The 24,690-nt window shown below is 36.1% G+C and overlaps 1 long non-coding RNA gene across 2 annotated transcripts; it reads left to right on the plus strand.

Annotated features, from left to right (window-relative positions):
- Nucleotides 1-223: 223 nt before the first annotated feature.
- On the plus strand, nucleotides 224-23,186 carry LOC129145831 (uncharacterized). 2 transcript variants are annotated; one of them, XR_008551924.1, is made up of 3 exons: nucleotides 224-483; nucleotides 21,366-21,564; nucleotides 22,776-23,186. It is a non-coding gene; the product is annotated as an uncharacterized LOC129145831 (long non-coding RNA). The 2 variants fall into 2 exon arrangements; XR_008551925.1 differs by having other exon boundaries at nucleotides 21,402-21,564.
- Nucleotides 23,187-24,690: the final 1,504 nt, after the last annotated feature.

A 24,690-nucleotide genomic window follows, 5' to 3' on the forward strand; every position in this document is an offset into this window, starting at 1 on the left:
TATATCAGAAACCTGGCTCACACAATACCAACAGCTGGAGTGGGGGGTAGAAGTGATTAACATAGTCATTAAACCAGCTATAGGAACTAAAAATCCTTAGGTGCCAAGACACAGACCCAAGTAGTGTCAGATGCTGTGGATGTCACAGACCGGAGGTAAAGATGTGGTGATTGAGAGACATTCTAGAATCTCTGGTCCTTTCAAATTCTATAGTTATTCAAAATCAACAGCAAACAGGCCACTCCAAAACAGGATTAATCCCTCCCCAAAAGAAGACTATATCAGTGCAATCTCTGCACTGGCACGGGACAGCAGTCCATCTGCCCACCTGTGCCTATACAGGTGTTTCTTTTTGCCAGCTCTCCCTCCGCAGGGCAGCAACCTCCTGCCAGCCCATGACCTGTACCATGCCTTCTTTTCTCTTTACTGACCTTCCTCAGCAGATGCAGCTCTCCTGAAGGCCGCCCGCCTTTGATCATGCAGGTAGGTCTCTCTTAGCAAACCTGTCATTTTCGGAGGAGCCCTTTCTTCTCGCTTGTATCTATGCAAGTGTCCTTCATTCTTCTCTCCTTTTTATAATAAACCTGCCCTTTTGGATATAACTAACATCTCTGTCTCGTGGAGAAACTCTCCTGGGAAACTCGCCTCCTGCTGCGGAAAGGGGAGCTCTGGTGAAACCTTTCCCAGAGTGAACCAAAGGGCCCCCCTCTCTGAACCCAACTACTCAATAATGACTTCACTATCAGGGATTCCTAAAAAAAAAATATCTTTGGACTCGTATTTAGTGTTTAGTTAAGCATGTCTAGCAGGCAAAAGAACAGGCTTGTGAGCTGAAGACATCGATGATATGTCCTCTCCCACCTGCCCATCCCAATTTAGCATCCATGGTGTGAGGAGCAGGCAATACCTTGCATCCATGGGGCTGGGAATCCTGTGAGACTCAAAGGGATACGAGGCTAACATGTCACACCTAAAGCTAGATTGGTTCACTGTCAGCCCCCAGAGCCATACTTCCCTGAGTTCAGGTAAAAAGTCATGACATTCTCAGAAACACAAACAACAGGGAACCATTCCTACCCCTTCTTGCTCCTCTGACTTTCTCATAATAACCAACCCTTAAAGCCAAAAATAATGACACTGAAGAAACAGAAGGAAAGGGCCTTCCAGTCCATAATTGTTCCCTTTGCCAGTCCTTCCTTACTCATCAGCAAGGTCAGTGCAGAGTGTGCACACCTGGAAGTGCACTAATCCTACTGTGCTTTTAAGAATGGAATTGATTTTTACTTTTTTATAATTAGTCTTTTTCCTGGTCCCTTATTTAGATTTTCTAAATTCCTGCTATGGGTGAGACCATCCGGTATTCAAAATGAACAAACAACTATAAACCAAAGACACACTATTGGAGGGGAAGGGAAGAGGGATTAAGGTCAAAATGAGGGGGGTGGGAATTGTATGGGGACTATAACCAAGATGAAAATGCATGCATTGTGCAAAAATGAAAAAATGATATAAAAATATATAAAATAAAATAAAAAATAAATTTAAAAAAAGTTATCCATCTTTTCCAAATACACTTTAAAAAAAAAAAAGAATGGAATTGAAGGGTAAGTACATACATGAAATACAAATGTCTTAACCATGACACATAAACTAATAGAAGATAAAACACTTGGATCCTACTACAGGCATCAAAATAATTAGATCTTGAAAATCATTTTTATTTTCTTAGAATATAACATTATAAGTGAATTTGAGAAAGAAAATTGGATGCTATAAAATTTCCATGACAATGTTGGGCAATATATTATGTACACGTTAATAATATGCTGATTTTTAAACACATAATATTTCATATGAAATTTTCTTTCAAAGGAAAGGCATATACTAATAAATAAGGGCTTCCCTGGTGGTGCAGGGGCTAAAGACACAACACTATCAAGCTATTGCCACCTACTGCAGTGCAAATTCAATGCCCAGCCAGGGAGCTACCCACATGGTGCAGAATGCATAAATAAATAAATATTTTAAAAAATGGGATTTTGAATTTAAGGTTTAACTGTTCTTATTTTCACTAATAAGTAGGATAAATAAAATGATTGCCAATTAAAAAAAATTAAGATTTATTTTGTTTATACAAGAACCGGGGTACAGGCCAAACGCACGGGAGGGTGAGAAGATTCACCAAAGACAGAGTGGGGAACAGAACAGGCAGACTGACCGAAACACATTGCTGAGGGGAGCAGCAGGCGAGACAGAAAAGGTCTGCTCGCCATGTGGGTTGCTCTGAGGCCGGCAGGGATCAAACTGGCACTGCAGAGGCTATGGACAGCTCCACAGCGCTGCACTCAACTGCCTGCACCACCAGGGAGGCCCCTGATTGTCAATTTTAACTTATCAAATTTTATACAAGTTGATTTGAGAGAAATAGCGGTGTTTTATTTATTTATTTGGTATATTCTGCAATCTAATTCAATACAGGTATAATTTTGTAAGACTTGTTTTAATTCAGGGTGCTCTTTACTTTTGAATTCATCTTCGTTTTTCTTTTATCAGTTATTCACTTTTTTCTTTTTTTGTTAATTACCATTGGTTTACAACACTGTGTATAATTCAAATATACAGGATCACACAGCTTCAGAAGTATGCTACCACACTACTCCGACCACCAATTTTGAGTTAATGTGTATGACTCTTAATGTTTCTACTTTTCTCCACATCACCATTATCTGAATTTTATGGATTGGAATTATAAAGTCTACAGTGCATCAGTGTTTTTGTATTTGTTTGTTTCTTTTGTTTTTATCTATGTTGATTTAGGTAGCTTTGGTTTACAGCACTGTGTGTGATTCTGAGGCATTGGATTAAACCCCCAGTTGAATGTCACCAAACGGAGTAAAAAGCAAGGTACATACTGTTGGGAAAAGAAAACCACAGCAAAACCTTTCTTAGAATGTCTATTGGAAATGCTGGCGCTGTATTGTCGATTTCATTATCGTGTTAGAAACACTTTTGCCCCAAGTGCTTCTCCTAGTCCTGATTCTTAATTGTTGTTATTTTGCAGTGTAAAATATTGATGACATTGGTCAAAAAGATTGACAGTGGCATGAATTGTTATTAACCAGACTGTTGGTTGCAGCTTACATTTCAATACACACCAGGATGAAGCAGGAGCCCTCTGGGGGATTCTTTTTCATTCTCCTTTTCAAATAGCAGGAAATTAACCCTTTCATAACTTTCTTTGCAATTTTTTTTATTCCTTTGAGCAATTAAAACACCAGTTATTGATTTGTACCATGAAACATAAAAGGACTAACTATTTATCATGTTAGAGGGTGGAAATCATCCTGAAAGGTTAAAATAACAAAGGAGGCAAAATGCCTCACCTAAAAAGTGAAGATTATGAAAACAGAGTATTACCTGGAGAGTGCAAACCTCAGTGATGTTCAAGATTGACCTTGAAAAGACAAAACAAAAATAAAAGCAGAAAGAAAGATTGCATTAGAGAAGATAGAAAAGTGTTCCCTCTCCACCTCCAGCACACAGAAAGTTAGTCCTATGGATAAAATTTTAGAAGAAACATCTACCTGTTTTTGTCTATTTATAATCCATGAAATCTAGCTAGAAAATTTCTAAAGTGACTTGTTTTTTTTTAGGTTTTAAACAATATTCTTCTTATTAATATTTTAATTTTATATATGTTTTTACATCATTTTTCATTTTTGCACAATGTATGTATTTTCATCTTGGTTATATCCCCATGCAATTCCCAACCCCCCTTATTTTGATCCCACTCCCTCCTCGCCCCCCGGTAGTGTGTCACTGGTTTATAGTTGCTTGTTGATTTTGATTTTTACTTTATTATAATTTGTCTTTTTCCTGGTCCTTTTATTTAGGTTTTCTAAATTTCTGCTATTAGTGAGGCCATCTGGCATTTTTCTTTTTCTTTCTGGCGTATTTCGCTGAGCACAATCCCTTCTAGCTCCATCCATGTTGCTGCAAATTGCATGTGTTTATCTTTTTTGATTGCTGAGTAATATTCCGTTGTGTATATGTACCACATCTTCTTGATCCAGTCATCTATTTTGGGGCATTTGGGTTGTTTCCATAACTTAGCTATTGTAAATAGAGCTGCTATAAACATAGGGGTGCAGGTGCCCTTTGGAATTAATGTTTCTGGGTCCTTTGTGTAAATACCTAGGAGTGAAATTGCTGGATCATATGGAAGCTCCACCTTTAGCAGGTTGAGGAATCTCCACACAGCTCTCCTTAGTGGTTGGACCAGTTTGCACCGCCACCAGCAGTGCAGGAGATTTCCTTTTTCTCCACATCCTTGCCAACATTTATTGTTGCTAGATTTTTTAATATGTGCCATTCTCACAGGTGTAAGATGGTATCTCCTTGTAGTTTTGATTTGCATTTCCCTGATTACAAGTGATGTTGAACATTTTTTCATATGCCTGTTGGCCATTTGCATTTCCTCTTTGGAGAAGTTTCTTTTTAGCAATTCTGCCCATTGCTTTGACTGGATTATTTACTTTGTTTTTTGTTGAGTTTCATCAGCTCTTTGTAAATTTTTGTGATTAGTCCTTTATCATTAGTGTTGTATGCAAAAATTTTCTCCCAACTGGTGGGGTGTCTCTTTGTTTTGGTTATTGTCTCTTTTGCTATACAGAAGCTCTTTAATTTCATGTAGTCCCAGCTGTTTATCTTTGCCTTCACTATCACTGCTTTGGGTGACGTGTCTTTAAAGATGTTACTGAGTTGTATGTCATGTAGTGTTTCACCTATATTTCCTTCTATATACTTTATGGTTTCAGGTCTTTTTTTTGGGGGGGTCATTTTTTTAAAGATTTATTTATTCATGCATAGAAGAACCGGGGTACAGGCCAGATGCGTGGGAGGGTGAGAGGATTCACCAGAGACAGAGTGGGGAACAGAGCAGGCAGACTGACTGAAATACACTGCTGAGGGGAGCAGCAGGTGTTATAGGAGAGATCTGTCGTGCTATGTGGGATTCTCGCTGGCTGGCTGGGATCAAACCGGCGCTGCAGAGGCTGTGGAAAGCTTCACAGCGCTTTGCTCAACTACCTGCACCATCAGGGGAGGCCCTGGTTTCAGGTCTTATGTCTAGTTCTTTCATCCATTTTGAGTTGGGTTTTGTGCATGGTGTGAGGCAGTAGTCAAGCTTCATTCTTTTGCATGTAGTGACCCAGTTTTCCCAGCACCATTTACTGAACAAAATTTCTTTGCTCCTTTGTCAAAGATTAGTTGACCATAAATCTGTGGATTTTCTATTCAGTTCCATTAGTCCATGTGTCTCTTCTTGTTCCAATACCATGCAGTTTTGATTACTATGGCTTTGTAGTATAGTTTGAAGTCTGGGAGTGTGATACCTCCATTCCCTGGGTACAGTCAGAAGCACGGGAGGGTGAGAGGATTCACCAGAGCCAGAGCAGGGAACAGAACAGGCAGACTGAGGAAATACACTGCTGAGGGGAGTAGCGGGCATGGCAGGAGAGGTCTGTCGTGCCATGTGGGACCCTCGATGGCAACCAGGGATTGAACTGGCACCACAGAGGCTGTGGACAGCCTTGCAGCCCAGCGTTCAACTGCTGCACCACCAGGGGAGGCCCTGTGTCAATTTTTAAAGCAGTGTATGGTCGGAGTGAGGGGGTGATACAAAAATAAAAAGTAAAACAAAAATAAAAAGTAAAACAAAATAACAAAACTGTATTCCAATTACTTTCTCATTTACTATTCACTTAGTGAATTTTAGTGCAGACTGAGTACATTTGGTAAAAATACCAAGAAAATCACTTTAGAGTGTATAAAACATGCAGATTCCAAGACAAATTACAGACCTACTGAAAAGGAATTGAAGAGGTGGAGCCAGAGAATTGATCTTTATAACAAGTTCTATGAACCATCATGACGGAGGAAGTCTGCCCTTCCAGTACTTTCCTCCATTCCTAAATAATTAATTATAACATTCAAAAGCATCTCATGTTTTATATCATTTTTAAGAAATCAAAATATTAAATAATACAGATAACATCCTAAAATCCACACTTTCTTCCCCATTTCTCCTGCTAGTGAATCAGCCATCTGAGGCCAACACATTAAACCATTTTACTGTACATTTCATATGCAGGTTACCATTGCATGCATTTGTAACAGCTTTTTAAATCATCCACCTTATCTATAGATTTCCTTCTCTTATCATTTAAAATGCCATTTATCTACACCTCTGCCTACCACTTGTTGCTTTTAGTTCTATATAATTAATTTGTTCATAATTAAAAAAATTAAATCCTTATTTTATTTCATAAACTTTAGACAATAGCTCTAACATAGTAAGATGAGAATATTATTCACTTGTCCATTCCTTCCCCTGCTTTCCATTCTTTGCCTTTTTTTTTTACTTTTAAATGGAATTAATGACTTTTGTATTATTTTTATAACCAAAGATAAAGATCATGTGCTTTGTTGATAAATTAATTTCAACTGAGCAATAAGAAAACTGCAGACAGCATTTACATTACCAGTACTATACAAGCTTTAGTTAATAATAGAGATTTTATTTCCACAATCCTCATTCCACCCAAAAAATGTTTCAAATAAGCTCTCATATCCATGCCACATTTTAGTTTGCTCCTTCTGTGAACCATAACTTTTAAAAATTAATTATTTTTCTTGGCCTTTCTGGTTACCCATATCATCTTAATACCTGAATAATATACACCGAATACCTTCTTCACTTGAATCTAGCATGTTTTTACTTAATGTGTAAAAACTAAAAATATAATGACTTCTTATTCTGTAAATCACTATGACTATTATAAACTTTAAGCTGAAATTCAGGGCTTCCTATTCCACTTTGGATTGAATATGTCCTATTTGGAATATTATCTTTAATAATGTGTATTTAAATTTTATCTGACTTCTTATAAACTACATTCTGTGTATTACTATAGTTATCATTTTATTTGCAAGCAATCTACATTTCTACATATTTGTGGGGTCTTCTAATTTTTTTGAGAGCTCTAGCTAAAAGCCTTCTCTATCCTCATCAGGCAGGACTGGTTTTTCTTTAAATCTGCTGTTAACTTATCTTAGGAATTCCCTTTTTAGAATTTTTGAATTGTAATTACTGTTCTATATATCAATTTCTTGGTTTTCAAATTCAGTTTGAAAAATATTTCAAAAAGAAAATTTTCTAGCAATGTATACAGCACCTGAAACATTCTTGAGGCCCTTACGTGGATCCAAATGCTTCTCCTTTCATTCACTGTGACCGGTCCATGATGACATGAAATGTCATTTCTCCACTAGCTGAAATTATCCTCCCTTCATCTTAAGCAACCTTGTGATGCCAGTTTTTGAGAGATAATTCCTCACGGTGTTTCTGCATGTCATATGATAGCTTTTATTGTAGGTTATCCTCTAAAGGATTTTTGTCCAGCAAACAGACTGGGGGGACGGAAAGGGGTCTTTTTCTAGGACAGAAGGCAGAGATTTGTTTCCTTACCAATACAATAGTGTCACTCTGGGCAATACTTGGATAGATTTATTAGCTGCTCCTTTTGAGACTGAGGATTTCCTGGGGCTCCCAACTGTGCTAAGTATGTGTATGAAGCACCCACCTATATCTCACTTGGGGAGCAAAGGAAACCTATTTGAATAAAAAAACTCAGGCTGCCTGTGGCAGGAGAGGTCTGCTGTGCCGTGTGGATAGCTCTCTGGTCTGCCAGGGATAGAATTCGTGCTGCAGTGGCTGCAGGTAGCGTCATAATTTGCATCTTAACCCCTTGTGCTACCAGGGAGGCCCCCTCCAATGTTGTGTTTGTGTTTTACTAAAATTTATATTTTGAAATTTAACCCCCAACGGGATGATATTAGGAGATGAGGTTTTGGAAGTGATGAGATCATGAGGGTGAAACATACATGAATGGATTAGTACCTTTATAAAGAGGGAGACCAGTAAGTCCCCTCACCACTTCCAGATACCCCTAGTTCCACAGCAGAGAGTCTGCGATCAGGGTGCCTGCATGGTCAAATTCTGGTCGAGAGCTTTCTTTTGTTTACAGAGGACAGCATCTAGAATTGGAAGAAATCAGTGTCTTATTTTTAAATTATCTAGTCTCTGATATTTTGTAATAGCCACTTAAGCAGAAAAAGACATCATTTTAGGCAATACATTAGATTGCAAACAAGATAAAATCTTGGACCCCTCATAGTTCTTGAGTTTGCAACAAATGAAAATGCTCTGAACTTCTCACTTGATACCACCTGATCTTGAACTTGAGTTCCAGCTGGCTATGAACATTTTTTTTTTTTAATTCTAATCAACTCAGGATAGTCTTTTATACAGAATTCCACTCTTTCCACAGAACTTTTTTGCATTTCTATATCATATCCTGGTACCACTGTTGAGAAGTTGATAACATACTTTCATTCTCTTGGACACAAACACCCTTTTTCAGTCTGTTTGTTAATGCCATTGTACTTCCCTCTTGGATATTTTTGTGGTATCCATTTTTGTCACACATCTTCTAGAAATTATAGTCATAAATAAAGTGATAATTCTTAGTGTGTTACACCATGAGCAGTTCTGGTCCTTGGAAAGACCTCAGTTAAAAAAAAAAAAAAAACATATATGTAGAAACTGATGCTGATAAATATCGATGTATATTGATGCTGATAAATCTTTGACAGTGGTACTTTTTTTTTAATCTAAATAAGAAACTAGATATTAATATTGTATGTGAAGGGCCTCCCTGGTGGCACAGGTGGTTGAGCACCACACTGTGAAACTGTCTGCAGCCTCTGCAGCGCGGGTTCAATTCCGGCCAGCCGTCAAGAATCCCACATGATGAGCAGACCTCTCCTGTCGCGCCCTCTGCTCCCCTCAGCAGTGCTTTTTGTCCGTCTGCCTGTTCTGTTCCCCACTTTGTCTCTGGTGAATCCTCTCACCCCCCTCCCCCAACTCATCTGGCCTGTACCCAGTGCTTGTATAAAAATAAATAAATCTTAATTTAAAAAAAAAGATTGTATGTGAAGATAGTCACAGTGTAGATAAACAGCTGAGCAAGACATGTATTGGTGCTAGAAAGTAAATGCAACAGCTTTCTCGGTGATTGGGATAAACACATGATTAGGAGGATCCACTTTCACCTGGTCGAACCTGATTCTGTATGGGTCACATAAGAGAGTCATTTTAAAGGATTCCGGAGACAGAGATAAGGGGACCTTGTGAACTATAACAAAAATGTTATACTTAGATTTAACTTATAGGAATGCATTGTTTACTTAAGTTATGCAAATGCTTAGCATTACTTAAGCACAGTCCAAGTTTCCTTTTTCTTTTTCTTTTTTTTGAAGATTTATTTATTTATGCATACAAGAGCTGCGGTACAGGCCCCAGAGTTATGGGGGGTGGTAAGAGGCTTCACCAGCGACAGAGTGGAGAACAGAACAGGCAGACTGACTGAAATACACTGCTGAGGGGAGCAGCAGGTGAGACGGGAGAGGTCTGCTGCTTTTTCTAGGGGTTGAAATTTTCATTCATAAACATTGGTGATCATGTCTATTTCAATTTCAGTTTTTTATAAACATTAGTGCCAATTTCCATTTTGAAATATATACTTTTCATTAAGTAATTTTTAATCATACAACCCTAAATAATTCATTATATCAAGATAATGAGGCTATTTTCAACCAAGAATTCCCCCAAGTTCTACAATCCCCCAGGAATACCAACAGTTATCTGACTTACTCTCACTATGGAGGCAGCTATGGGGATAGACATAAAGAATATAATCATATGTCAAGAAGAATTGCCAAGTAATTTATTTAAACAATGGCTACTATTGTGCTTTCTCCATTTCCTGTGTCTCTAGTAATTTAACCTATAGCATTTCATTCATGACATTTCATCAATACATGCAAATCACTTCAGGGACCTATTATATCCTGAATTAATTAATCTATTTGGAAGGTTTCTTGGTTGAGGTCATAAAGAGGATGATATTGTAAGAGACACTATTATAAGTCCTTGAGACACTGCAGTACACCAAATATTAAGGGGTCATTTCAACCAGTGTTCTCAGGTAGATGTATTTTACAGAAACTTGATCATGCATACATGTTGGCATTTTATTATTATTACGGTTATTACTTCTATTCAAAAGGGAGTATCTGATAGAAATTATAAAATAAGCATTTAATCTGTAAAAACATTGCCTTATTATCATGGAATATAAGGTTGAAAGTCACACAGTATCATTTCACTTGTGCCAGTCATCAATAGGAATTTGGTTTACTGTTGCACAATAAGAAACCAATAAGATCAAGTATATTCTTATGATATGTCATAAAATATCTTTTAATGCTTAGGCTTTTGCTAAGAACTGATTTATTAGAGGTCTGAGATAGATACAAATTAAGTTTAATATAATGTGATGCAGGCCAATCAGGCTACTATTGCATTAAATTGACATAAATTGAATTTTTTTTATGACATGAGTATGCTGCAGGGTTTAAGAATTTTTGTTATTATTCATAATAGAAAAGAACAATGAGGCATTTTATGATTTTCAGCTGTTTTTATTCCTTTGTTGTATAGTCCATCTGTTGTCTATTTTTAAATTGCAAAGATTGGTTGGCATTACTAGAAGAGTCTTTAATAAGTAAATCTAAAATATGAATGTTCACAGGTATGTCTAAATCATGTGTGTCTGACTTTTCATAGCATAGATCCTGGAAAGTAAAAATGTTAGCAACTCACATGTATTATGAGATTACTGCATATAATGGCTACTTAATCAGTATCACATCTCTAATTAAGCAACACTAATTAAATGGTCCAGCCAAAAGAATGGAGTTCTAACAATGTGGATTGGTTAATCTCTCTCTAATGAATGCCTTATAAGAGATGATAATGGTCATATTCTATTTCATCAGCACATGAATTTCCGTACAACTGAGAACATGAGGGTGTTGTCTATGTACAAATATGCAGAGATTTCCAGCTTATATTTATTAGTGAGAAAAGCAACAAATAGAGTATTGAGTTTTTTACATCACTCACTGTGGGGGTAAACAAAAGTGATCAGGTGTTTTCTGCCGTCCCACCATTAGCATCAATGGTCAACACCTGTGGTCTTACACGTGTACCTGATGGCAGACACCTGGACTATGATGTGGGCATGCATAAGTGAGCACCCCTGAGCTGAGAGATTTAGCATATAAGGGCAGGGTGGCAGAGGACCATGCAGCAGAGTGGTGGAGCCACTGCTATGAGAGAAAGAGAACATGAGAGAAAGTCAGAGACCCCAGAGAGAGTAAAGGTTTGCTGGGGTCTCGGAGGTCTGCCAGTCCCCTTTGCTGCCCCCCACCCCTTGCCCTCCAGCCTGCTCTGAGCTTGGTTACTGGCACTACATTAGCAATCTGGTTTAACCTCCCTTATAGAGCTGTGACCTGAGGCCACAACTGCCTTGAGTGTTGATGCTTATTGCTCAGCTGCATGCTTCTCCTCACCCCAGCTCTGATTGCTTCCCCAGAATGCCTAGGAGGTTATCTGCCCTTCCAGTTATGGTCATCCCAAGCCCATAAAGAACTGTTCTGAAGACAGGCAAGCCCCCTTTGCCTCACAGTGGAAAATCCCAGTGATCCTGCACACCCAGGCCTCCCTCCCATTGGAGCTGCAGATTTACATCATACCAAAATGCACTAAGTTACTTCCTTTTTCTGTGCTACCCTGCTTTCCTAGCTCCTGATGGATTTCTCCTGAGAACACTCACTCAAAATGCAACTTATATATGCTACTTCTTTTCAAATTCTGCTTTTTTAGTGTCTCTGTCTTAAGCTAAATTTCTTGGAGCAAAATTTAGAAGCAGCATGCAAAATAGTCTTAAAAATAAAGGACCTCCACTGGTGACAAATTATTAAACCATCCATGTAAATGGTTCATGCCATTTTTATTGTAGTTTTTCATTTCTAAATTATTGCATTTTATGGATGATCACCTAAGGAAAGCCAAGTGAGGCATATGTAGACAAAATAATATACCTCCTTATTAATAATGGACAAAGAGATGATTTTGACTGCATCAATGGAAGGTTCATGCGTTTCTTACCTGCCTTTACTATACTACTTAATTATATTGAAGTTAACTTTATCCATTGCTCCCACTGTGAATTTAAGGACCATTATCCATCAATGAGAACTTTACTGAAAAATAACAATCAACCATCAACCATCAACAACAGCCCATCTGAGGATACTGAAAGTTCAAGTACTGTGACTCTGTGTGTTTATGGCAATGGCTGGAATTAGCAGGGTAAAAAGTGACCAGTCTACAAATGAAACTTTGATGGAAATCTGTTGTGGTGCAAAAATATTATGATACAGAAAATAAAAAGATGAATTTTGAATCCAGTTACAGAGCAAACAAATTAACCTTCTTAAATATAAACTGGGACAATATCAACTTTATGTTTCCCTTTGCCACCCCCCTATGGATTAGAATATAATATAGTATAATAAAATGTAATGTAAGCACAGTATAGAAAATATGAGTGTAGAAAGGTCTTAGAAACTGTTACAACTAGGTTCTCAGTTATGGTAATTACTCTTCCCAGGACTGTACTTGTTTTTTGTCTAGGTCAGTTTGTTGTCAGCAACTCATATATTGGAAAGTATAAGTGTCTATTATGGAGAGATCCCCTCCTATCAAATCTGGTCAAAACTTCATATAGTCCCTGAGAATTTATAATGTTTATTTCTTTATTATTAATTTTAATGTTTTTTAAAGTATTATGGTTATAGATAAAACATTGTGTATGGGGGGATGCCATTTTCCTGGCATTTCTCCATAAGGAGATGGGTAATTTGGGGGGGAGGCATTAATGGGGAACTATTATTAAGAATATCCTCTCTATCTTCCCTCTCTAGACACTATTTCTATTAAAGATTTTTCACACTAAGAGTGTTTCTTTTGCCTCTGTGCAACGGAAAACAGAGTCCATTTTAGAATGGGTAACCCTTAGCAGTTTGTGGTCCATGAGTGCCACTTGGTTACATGCTAACAGTGTATCATGGAACATGGACATTTCTGGGAAATATTTAGGTGGTTTCCATTTTCTGCAATTTTTATAGTTATGAAAATCAATAAAGCACTATAATAGATATAACACTTTCAGCATCTGAGAAAGTTTCCATGAAAATAAAGGTGTTTTATTATTATAATTTTAATTTGGTCCATGGGAGAAAGGGCTCAGTTTCAAATGAGAAAACATTCTCTGTATGATAATTGCTGAATTATCTTCTTTCCAAATAGAATTCTTATAAATAATGCTGCTCATGGGACTGATGTAGGATGAGATGCGAGGATAAAATTTAAAGCTTGGAGGATGTGATAAAATGAGTGCATTTATTTTATTAACTAAAAACATACCAACTCTTTGATCTTCACCTGGTATATCTATAAGTATAACATTGAAAGGAATGCACTCATTTTAAACTAAGGTATTACCTAGAGTTAGTCAGACTGAAAAGTCCCCCAGTCTGCCAATATTACTGATCCCCACTGCAAGTTCTCAAGTTCTTCAAAGCCCCCTCATTTCTATTAACTTTCTAGAAAGACTCTATGAAATCTATTATGATTATGTTGCATCTATAACAGTAAAAGAACTCAAATGTGAATCAGCTAAAGAAAAATACACGTGGGCTTCAATCCATGTACTTCAATCCATGTAATCCAGGACTCTTCTGGTTCATTCCCTCCCCAGCATTGATGTTGGATTTATGACAATACACTCAGTTTTGACAACTTAGGAAACCCCAAGCTTTGAATATATGGCTTTTATCAGAACTTCATTATGTAGGTGTGGGTGATGAATTGATTGTATGGTTTGTTGAATTTATTCTCTAGGTTGAATTTGGCAAAACCCCAAGCCCCAATGATGGTTGCAAGGCCAGTCCCCATCCTGAATTATCTCTCATTTAAATTCATCAGAGGAAGGACTAGGGTCAAAATAAGGGGGGGGTGCAATTGTATGGTGAATATAACCAAAATGAAAATGCATAAATTGTGCAAAAATGAAAAATGATGTAAGAATAAAATAAAATAAAATATTTTTTTAAAAAATAAAATAAATAAATTCATCAGATGTGTTTTGAGAACCCACTCTGAATAACAAAAACAATTCTTATCACATGGCCAATGAATTTTAGAAATTGCCTCCCAGAAGCTGGTGAGAAAAGCCACAACTTTCTTTGGACAATGTCAAAGTCCTTACCATGCAGCCATTCATAACTTTGAGCTATTGAGGTGCAGTAGAGATTGAAGAAATAATTACATTGAACTAAATAATTCTTCACTAGGATGCATGTGAGTCATATCTAGTCTTTCATACCATAAAATCAGGTTAAACAGGACCTTCACTTAACCAACACTTTCTCTTCCTGAATTGTTTTGAATGGCAACATGGTCATCACACAAACTTGGTTTATTAAAGAGAAAAATAATTTCCTGTGAAGGTCAATGAGTACCAAATAGGAAGGGGCCTCTCATCTTTTTCAAGTCAACTGTAACATACAAAAGAGTTATCCAATCCTGTTGGTAAAGGAGAAGACCGGATAAATTCAAGTGAGGCTGCATCTCAATTGGGGTCTTCTAAGAAATAAGCCAGAAAAAAAAAAAGAAAAATACCAGATGGTCTCACTCATAGCAAGAATTTAGAAAACCTAAATAAGGGACCAATAAAAAGACTAATTATAATAAATTAAAAATCAAAATCAACAAGCAACTATAAACCAGAGACACACTAGGGTGAGGGGGGAGGGAGTAGGATCAAAACAAGGGTGATGGGAATTGTATGGGGACTATAACCAAGATGAAAATGCATACATTGTGCAAAAATGAAAAAATGATGTAAAAAATATATAAAATAAAATAAAAAAATAATGGTCTCTGACTAAGTTTCCCTTTCCAATTAGACATATTTTTTAAATTAAATTGATTATACTTTGGGCTTTAGGCATTGTTTTTTTTGTGAATTTCAGGTAGTTAGAGATGAATTGTTGCAGAGAAGAGTCTCCATAAAAAGGGGAGTTTCCATGTCCCCTGCCCCACCTAATGAAGGGTGGAGCTGAGCAGTGAGGGGTGGCTAGAGAAAACTTGGAGAGGACTGGGAGAAGACAGAGAAGGAAGAACATGGAGCAGGGAGCCATATGAAGAAAAAGTATACACTTGTTTCTTTGTTGGGGCTTACACCAAGGACTTGGGAGAGACACACAGAGAGAGACGTGGGAGAGAAACACAGGAAAAACATACAGGTCAGGGTGCATGGGAAGGCTGACAATGGCAGCCTTTATATTGATTCGTACTTTCACTTTGCTCTTTTCATCCCAGACTTGCCTGGCTCTTTTTGCCCCTTTCCTATGGTTCTTTGTCAGAAATTGCCTTGGACTTAAAGCTATTTTTCAGCTTCAGCAGCCCCATCTTGAGGCAACCTTGTTTGATTGGGTATTTCCTCATGAGGAGATGGGTAATTTAGATGTTTTATTGGGAAACTATCCACTATCCTTTCTTCTCTTTCTGTACATGATAAGCCTATTCCTGTTCTTTCACACTAAAATGATGCTTTGTCTTTATGGAATGCATCATATAACACCTGTAGAGCAGGCAAATTTGGGGACTACCAGGGCACCCCTAATTCTACACATTAACAAGATTGCTATTCACATCAAGTCTTTATCCAAACTACTCTTTAAGTTTCACATGTACAAAGTTATTTTGCCTCAGCCATAAAACTGCCTTGCTTTTCATCTCTTTACTAGTTTAATTCAGTGGCAATAAGAAAAGTATTATTTATTTAAATCTTAGAAAACCAAACAAAATCTTCTCAAATATATCCATGTATCTTACCTACAATTTCTATTAGGACACTTGCATTGTAATTCTAAATGCTAACTTTACTGATTCAGTATAAAAAAATTAATGTAGGGGTATTCCAACTTCAAATTATCTCCCAGATATTTCATAAAATTTGTTACAGTTTGCTATTAAAATGAATTTCATATGATTGTCATAATTGTGGTATTGGAAAATTGTATTTCTCAAAACTGAGGGATATGATTAGGTGGTTGATAATTAATACAAGTTTTATTATAATTTGTTATCCATCCATTCACAGAGGGTTGTTAAAAAAAACACTACACTGGTACAACTTTTTGCGTATTTTGGTTTTTTGTATGTTTTTTAAAGATTTAGTTTTATTTATTTATGCATATAAGAACTGGGGTGTAGGACAGAGGTACGGGGAGGTGAGAGGATTCACCAGAGACAGAGTGGGGAGTAGAACAGGCAGACTGACTGAAATACACTGCTGAGGGGAGCAGCGGGTGAGACAGGAGAGGTCTGCTGTGCCATGTGGGTTAGTGCCCGTGCTGGGGATAGAACTCATGCTGGGAGCTATCGCAGTGGCCAGCAATAGCTTCATAGTGCTGAGACTTAACCCCTTATGCCACCAGGAAGGCCCCCTTGTTTTTTTATTTTGGTAGGAAATTTTATGATTTACTGTGTTTGTTCTCTGTTTAAATGTAATTAGTTTGATGTTGGGCCAAAATCAATCACTGGTGTGTTTTGTCAATATATGTCTATATAGTTCACATGTATAAATAGCTGATGGCTACATATCCAAGGTAGTCACAAGAATGTTAGTAAAGTTTTAAATTGCTGCAAGGTCTCCAAATACTTTGTCAGCACAACTTATAAGGTAAAAGATTTACAGTTCTTTTCACTTCATCTATGGAAATTTCTACTGTAGGCTTATTTCAGTGGGTAAGTGTGTTTGGTTGTGAGAAGCAAAGACTAAATTAAGCAAATTTGGCAATTTAAAAAAATTTTAGCAATAAACAATCAGCAAATTGATTGTTGCTTACATAATTTGTCAGCTCATTCTTGGCAACTTTTTAATAAATTGATATTTAGTAATGTTCTGAATGTATAATATTATCCCCATCTTCATATTTAAGCCAGAATATATATTATGTGAAAGGACAGGAAAACACCTTATGGTCCTTTGATTAGACTAGTGTTAAGTGCTCTATCATATGCTGCATGCCTAATAGGTCATGCATTATCTTGAAACAATGGAAAGACATTGGAGATTTAGCTTCAGGATATAGATAAGATGAGGTTTGTGTTTTATGAAGACAATTACTGCAGGTAATTTGAAGGCAACGAGGAATTGAGGCAAAGCGATCAACTTAGAAGTATTGCAATAATCTCAGTGTGGAATAACGAAAGAACTAGCTATAAATGTGGCAGCAAAGAATGGTGAGGAGAAGATATAGTCAAGAAATACAGGTAATCATATTTGATTAAATTTATTCTGATTGAAGTTATCCTTTTCTATTGAATGATATGAGCAAGCATGAATCATAAACAGAAACATTGATATTTAAACTATAATTCACTTCAAAACTAAAAATCAGTAACTGGAGGGTGATCAAGGATTCATACGCAATTCACATCATATAAAAACTGGCTAAATTAAATGTAACAGCAGATCTGCTTGGCTTTATTCCAGTTCCTTCTCCAGATGGTTTGCCCCTGTGCAGGTAGAGATATGAAAATGAAAAGTGATTACCTGCTAGCCTGGTGTTTCTATGCCAAATAGAATTATTTACACATTTCTTTCAGATTAATAAAGAACATAACCATTCAAAGAAGAAAACTTTGTTTAAAAGACTGTGAATGAGACTTGGATGAAAATCAACCTAGACAAAGCTTTAAAATGTCTCCAAAAATCTTCACTTTCCTTTTTATCCTCTTTCTAAGTAGTCCTTGCAGGCCAACAGTCAAAATTGCTCTCAGAAATAAGATGGTTGCAATAACCTACTGTATTCTTCTTCTCAGGATAAAATAGTTTCTATTAAACTAAAAAACATATAATGTGTGCATTAGTAGCCACTATTGAAATTAATAGAAAAATAAGAAAGAAAGTCTTTGTCTTAGCCCAGGCATGAAATCACATTAATATTGAATATGTTATGGGGAAATGCTTGGTTTCATAGAACACTAATTCTAACTCAAGCTACAAGGTTAATATGTTTGTTTAACTTAGTGTTTTCAGGCTCATTAGACAGTGTTTAGACATTACATATTATAATTATTAATCATATCTTAATGGAGAAAAGAACTGTATCCCACCAAATACCTCAAAATTATTATTCATCTTGATTCCTATTAATTTTACAAATGGAAAAACACTAAGGATGTACTTAAAGATTTGTGCATATGATACAATTCATCTAAATCAATATCTACATAGGATTTTAAAAATATTTTCTAAATGTCTTAAAAATAAAAAACATTTACATTTATTTAACTATCAACTTCTAATTAGAAATTACAATAGTAACTGGATATTGTAGAAAAAATATTGATTTTGTTCTCTCCTTTATTCAGTAACCATAGAATATCATAAAAATTCAATGCAGTCTGAGTTTTCCAGCTAGCATTTAAAGATTCATGGACTTTAAAGGATATTCATCATCTGTCTTCTTGAGCATTTATGTTCCAATCTATAGCACTATAATCTCCTTAGGAGTTTGGATTCATAATTTTCTCTTAGAACTTTAACAGAAACAGGCCAACTTTATCATTGAACTTGAATCTTTAAATAGTTTCTCTTTCAAATACTAACCATGGGTTATTAATTTAAATGTTCCCTTTGTGGTTCCATCAATGAGACCTTATAGGTATGATCTGTAATTATATCACAAGGTTGTTAATAAATACAATAAAATAAAATAACTCAACTTTTAGATTTAATGTAAGGTATCAGCAAAAAGGTAACATTTATATTAATGAAAGCTACTTTTGTTTTAAAAGATATTTGTAAAGCAAAAATGTAAATGTGTTTAAAGTTTAATATTTTGGTGAAATAAAAGTATATTCAAAGATAAGACTAATAAATTGTATCCCAGATTTACTACTCACTTTGTAACCATTTTAATATAACATTTTGTTTTTCCAAATTATACTTTTCCCTTCTTCTATTTTGGGATAATAAAATTTCACCTTTTGATTTAAATTTAAATAGAAAACATATATGTATGTTATATATGTATTTTTACTCATAAGTCTAGTATTGCGTAGAACGATTGGGAAGTATTTGATAAGGATTTAGCATGCTTATACATAGAGTTTAGAGAAGATGAATGATATTTATTTGTAATATAAATATATCTAGATTAAATTTTGGTGATGTATTTGATAGAAAGATATGATGTTGTGAAAACCTAGATTCATAATAGAATCTAAAATTTATTCTTATCTAAATGGTTGCCTTAGGTTAGAAATACATCTTCAATTATTTTATCACTAAAAATGCACAAGTGGGCCTCCCTGGTGATACAAGGGGTTGGGTCTCAGTACTATAAGGCTATAGGTAGCCACTGCAGGACAAGTTTCATCCTGGCCAGGGAGCTAAACCACATGGTACAGCAGACCTCTCCTGTCTTGCCCGCTGCTCCCCTCAGCAGTGTATTTCATTAGATCTGCCTGTTCTGCTCCCCACTCTGCCTCTGGTGAATCCTTTCATTCAGCACACCTCTGACCTACACCCCAATTCTTATATGCATAAATAAAAATAAATCTTTAAAAAAATTAAAATACACAAGTGGAAATCCACTTCATGCATGATGAAACAGAATATAAAATTGTAGGAAATACTTAGTTTCAACCAGAAAATAAAGGGATGATGGATGCAAGGACTGGAGAAACAAAAGAGTTCATTCAATGAATAGAAAATAGCTTTAATATGATAGATATTATCCTTCTCTATCAAAAGAAATTTGGAGAAAATATGTTAATTTTAGACAAAGCACACTTTAAAGCAGGTCTATTTTAGTAAGGAATATACTATAATAATGGTGCCAATGATGAAATAATATAGAGCTAACATCTTAAGAGATGTTTTACCAATAGGGCTAAGAACAAGCTATGATATTCTCATCACCATTTCACTGCTCTTCAACATGCTACTGGTATATGAAATATGAACGAGAAGAAAAGAGAAAAAAAGAACATAAGAGGAAGGGTGAGGAGAAAAGAAGAGGAAAAAATTATATATCAGAAAGGGAGAAATTAAACTATTTTATTTGCAGATGACAAAACTGGCTATGACAAAATCCTAAATATTTTCTGAAAACCTCTGGGAATTAATAAGTAGGTAGAGCAAAGCCACAGGATACACAGTTGCCTAGGTTAAAGAAATATGGGTGCTCTGATGGTGGATGTGATTTTTAAGATATATCTGAGGAGGTGTGAATCTATCCCTTAAAGCATGCATAGTATTATAAATGAATGTTACTTAAAGAGAAAAAAAAGTCAGATCAGACACCTCAATGGTGAAGATATACTAATGCATAGAAACATTTGACAATATCTCACCTATAGTATTGGGTACAATGTTACCTCAAAGACCATAAATAGTAGGTGACAGGAGTCTTGGTTCTCCCATAGTGGAGCTGATGGATAAGCAAGGGAAGAGGACGGGGTGATTCATGTTGTGATGTGTTGCAAAGATATACATTAGAATGAGCTGTATATAATTTAATATAGATATTATATTTGTATATAGCTTAATATACTATATTTGTATGTAGCTTAATATAGATATAGATGTATATAGCTTAATATAGATATAGATGGTTGCATATAGAAATATTTGAGGCTGTGTGTTTGTATAGAATGTAGTATACACATACACATTTTGTTGTCTGTTGGCAGAAAGAGGCCAATATCAACCACAGTCCATTAGCAACAAATTCTTTTTTGCTCCCAAAAATGTAGCCAGGGCTCACTAGAGAAATGCATGAGTCTGTGATGCGATAATCCTGGATTCACTTTTAATGTCTAGAAATATCAAGAAAGACCTAAATAAAATTGTAATAAAAGGGTACAAAAGAACACAGGAGTCAACTATAAGTGTTATCAATGGCTAAAACTGGAAGAATTTGAGCAAGAAAGCAAATATTGTTGGATTAAAACCCATAATAATAAAAATCTGTGTTCACCCTAATTTAAATCAATGATTAAATAAATACATGGGGGGCACATAGATAGCCTATACACAATAATTAATGTAGATACTCTGCTCTCGATATGAATTATAATGCTCTACTCATTAAGTAGACAGAAGGAAGAATGCACGATGGTACAGTGGAGAGACCTGAGAATATCAGTCAGGTGGTCACCACCTGCATCAAGGTGACAGGCTATGCTTATAGTATGCACTTTTGATATGAAGTGATGAGAAGGGACTTCTACTTCTGTGATTTCATTCCAGGAATGCAAATGCAGTCTAATCATTTGAAAATTTCAGAGAAATTCCACCTGCAGAACTTCTACCTGTATCCTCCAAACTGTCAAGACCATCAAAAGATAGTCTAAGAAACCAACTGAGTCAAGAGGAGCCTGAAGAGACAAGAAAACTAAATGGAATATGGTTTCTTGGATTGGTTCCCAGCAAAGAAAAAGGAATCTAGGTACATAGTAAGGAAATAGGAATGAAAAATGGACTTCAGTTAATCATAATATATCAATATGAGCCCATTTGTTGTAACAAATATGCCATTCTAGTGTAAGATGTTACTGATAGAGAAAACCAAACATGTTGTTTATGGAAACTTACTGTGTTAATTTGCATTTTCTGTAGTGTTCAAAGTATTCTAATTTAAAATGATTATGTTAAATATCTTTTACAAAAATGACACAATAAAGCAGAGATTAAAATATATTGAGTTTCCTTTTATAACCTAGAGTATCAAAATACACATATCATGATTCAGTTGTACATTTAGTCTTATAAAAAAATTTATACCATCTGCTATGTTCCAAGTATATTTATTTAGAAGTGCAGGCTAAATGTTAATATATCTAAATATTATAATTGCCCCAAAGTTTGGAAAATATGACACTTCTATGAGTAACTTGCTCTTTAATTGCTTGCTTAGCATTTATTTTGTCACCTATTGTTTATTTTACATGCAATCATATACTAGCTTTATTCATACAAAAATGAATCATGTAAGTTGGCTGCTGGAATGTACATTAGAAAAGCATTAGACTTGGGAACTGTGGGTATATTTTCTGGATCTGCCATTTACAGTAATGTAATTCTAGGGTAGAAGTCTGACTATATATATATATATATATATATACGTTTTAGTTTCTCCTTCTGTACATTGGAAATAGTAACATTTACACCAGTTGATTTGACATTTCCTTTAGGAAATACATAATAATTGTGATTTCAAATACTAAATATTGCAATTATATTTGGATAACACAATCTGATTCACATATTTGTACATTCACACTTTGAACTTCTTTGATATTGGTCATGATAATAGATAAAGTGAGAACTGGAAATGAGAGAAATGACAGATCAATTACATTTCAAAGAAGAGATAGTGCTAGCTGGAGAAACCCATATCTGCCGAAAGTGGGAAGTGGATAAAATGAAAGAACAAAGAGAGGGAATTTAGGGACTATGGAGATAAAGGAAGAAGGAAAAGATGTGGCTATATCTCACAAAGAGATGAATATTATGAGAGAGATATGTTACAGGGGGCCTTCTATTCAATGAGCTGCTCACAGATACCAGATTTTTCCTATAAGAAGCACAGTTACAGTAACTCTTAAAGACACTATTTATTTATTTATTTATTTATTTATTTTTGCTGTTGTGTTACAGGAAATTAGAAACTCATAAAAACAAGAACAGAGAAAAGCCTGCTCTCACTCAGTGTAACATGCCACATCCAGAAGGACAAGCAGCACAGATCTTCAGAGCCCATCCCTAAGGCAGCTTCATTCATGGTCTCTGGGTGGCTGATCCTGCTAACTGGCACCACAAGCCATGAATCATGTGACTGTCTGCCCAATTATGACCCATCACATGCTCCATGAACAGGACGGGAGTATTAAATGCTCACCTCATTTCATTTTTAGTGCATAAATATAAAGGTGGCACAGGCATACTAGACAGGCATCCTTTTTTTTTTTTTTTTTGGCGGGTCCACAATTCTCAGGGAGAGGGTTCCACGTGGATGCACCAACTTATTACTCATGTGCAGCCCTGACAACTGTACAAATGAGGGTCCTGAGTGAGGCAGGCCACTGCTGACTCAGCCAGCATCAATGCCACATGCAGAAGGGGCACTGCCAATTTCTGGCTTCATTTAACACATGCCAGAAAGCCCGTGGCATAGCTGTGCTGCTTGCAGAGAAAGCAGCACTATTTTGATGACTGTTTTCCTAACTGGAAGAAAAGGAAAAAAGAAAAAAAATTATGAAGGCAGCATGTCCACACACTTAACTCACTCACAGAACATGGTCCAAGTCACTTTTCTGTTGAGCATGAATATAAAGTGAGGCATTGGATTGTGCATTATTTTATGTTATTGATCATATAAACAGCAACTGTCAATTACTATAGGGCTGTTTTCTGGCATTTTGTCCTCATTACTATCTTGGTACTTAACCATATATTTTTTTACACTAATAAATTTGTTACGTGTATTATAAGAACTTTATTATTAGAATATAATTAAGTTAGAGTTCTCAGTATTCCCTTTATGTCTCAAATATCCAGAATAGTATTTTGCAAACAGAAAAGTGGTCAATGAAAATTCTTATTTATGAGTAGAGTGAAATGACTGCAACTAAATAGAGTGATCCCCCAGTCCTTTGACACATCTTCTTCAATATGCCAGAGATTAAAGTACTTAAGAATGTAACTTATTCCATCAAAGTCATGGAAGGCATGAGATAAGAGGGGAAAGTCATCATAAAAACCTCCCTAAGTGGCTACACAGTGAACTCCCATTTATGACTTGTGCTATATCTATAATAGATGTAATTCTTGTTCCTGGTCAGTACATGGACACATTTAAAATACTGGTGAGCCAGTTCAAGTTCAGGCAATATGACTAAGCTAGGGAAAAGGAAAAGCTTTGACATTTATTCTGCCACTGACAGTGAGACCTTGTAGCCCTACACTATTTCATTACTTACTTTCCAGTTGAGAAAGGAAAGCCTTGCGGACGCTCTGGGGCATGTCAGTGTTGATGCTGAATTTTGATGTACGGGTCGATGCCTTTTCCTCACTTTGGGCTATAACATTGTTAAGACACATTTTTGATAAGTGAAAACCGAAGTCCGTCATATTTTTAATACTACCTAGCAACGCCAGGCTATCCAGGTGCCGATCTGTAGGGCTCTGCGCAAAATTTACGCTGGAGGTTTTTATTCTAAGGATGAGGTTCAAAAATAGGAAATATGAAAAGGACACTTCAAAGAAACAACAACTGATGTGACTCTGTCACAGTTGCCTGATCCTGAGGAAGGAGGAGACACTTCCCATTTGTTCTGTGAGTCATTTGGGGAGACAACTGACAGTGACTAACATGGAAAGGTGTTGGAGGATGTGGCAATGGGTCTACCACTGAGGCAGGATCTGCCGCTGTGGGATTTTACCTGCCGCCAACCTGAGTTCAAGGCTGCCTTGTGTCTTTAGGGATGTACTCACAACTCACAGTTCTATAGGACTCTCTGAGAGAGAGAGACAGAGAAAGAGACAGAGACAGAGAGAGACAGAGAGACAGAGA

The sequence above is a fragment of the Talpa occidentalis genome, unplaced genomic scaffold, assembly GCF_014898055.3.
Source record: "Talpa occidentalis isolate TD23 unplaced genomic scaffold, MPIMG_talOcc4v2.1 talOcc4.14, whole genome shotgun sequence".
Taxonomy (NCBI): domain Eukaryota; kingdom Metazoa; phylum Chordata; class Mammalia; order Eulipotyphla; family Talpidae; genus Talpa; species Talpa occidentalis.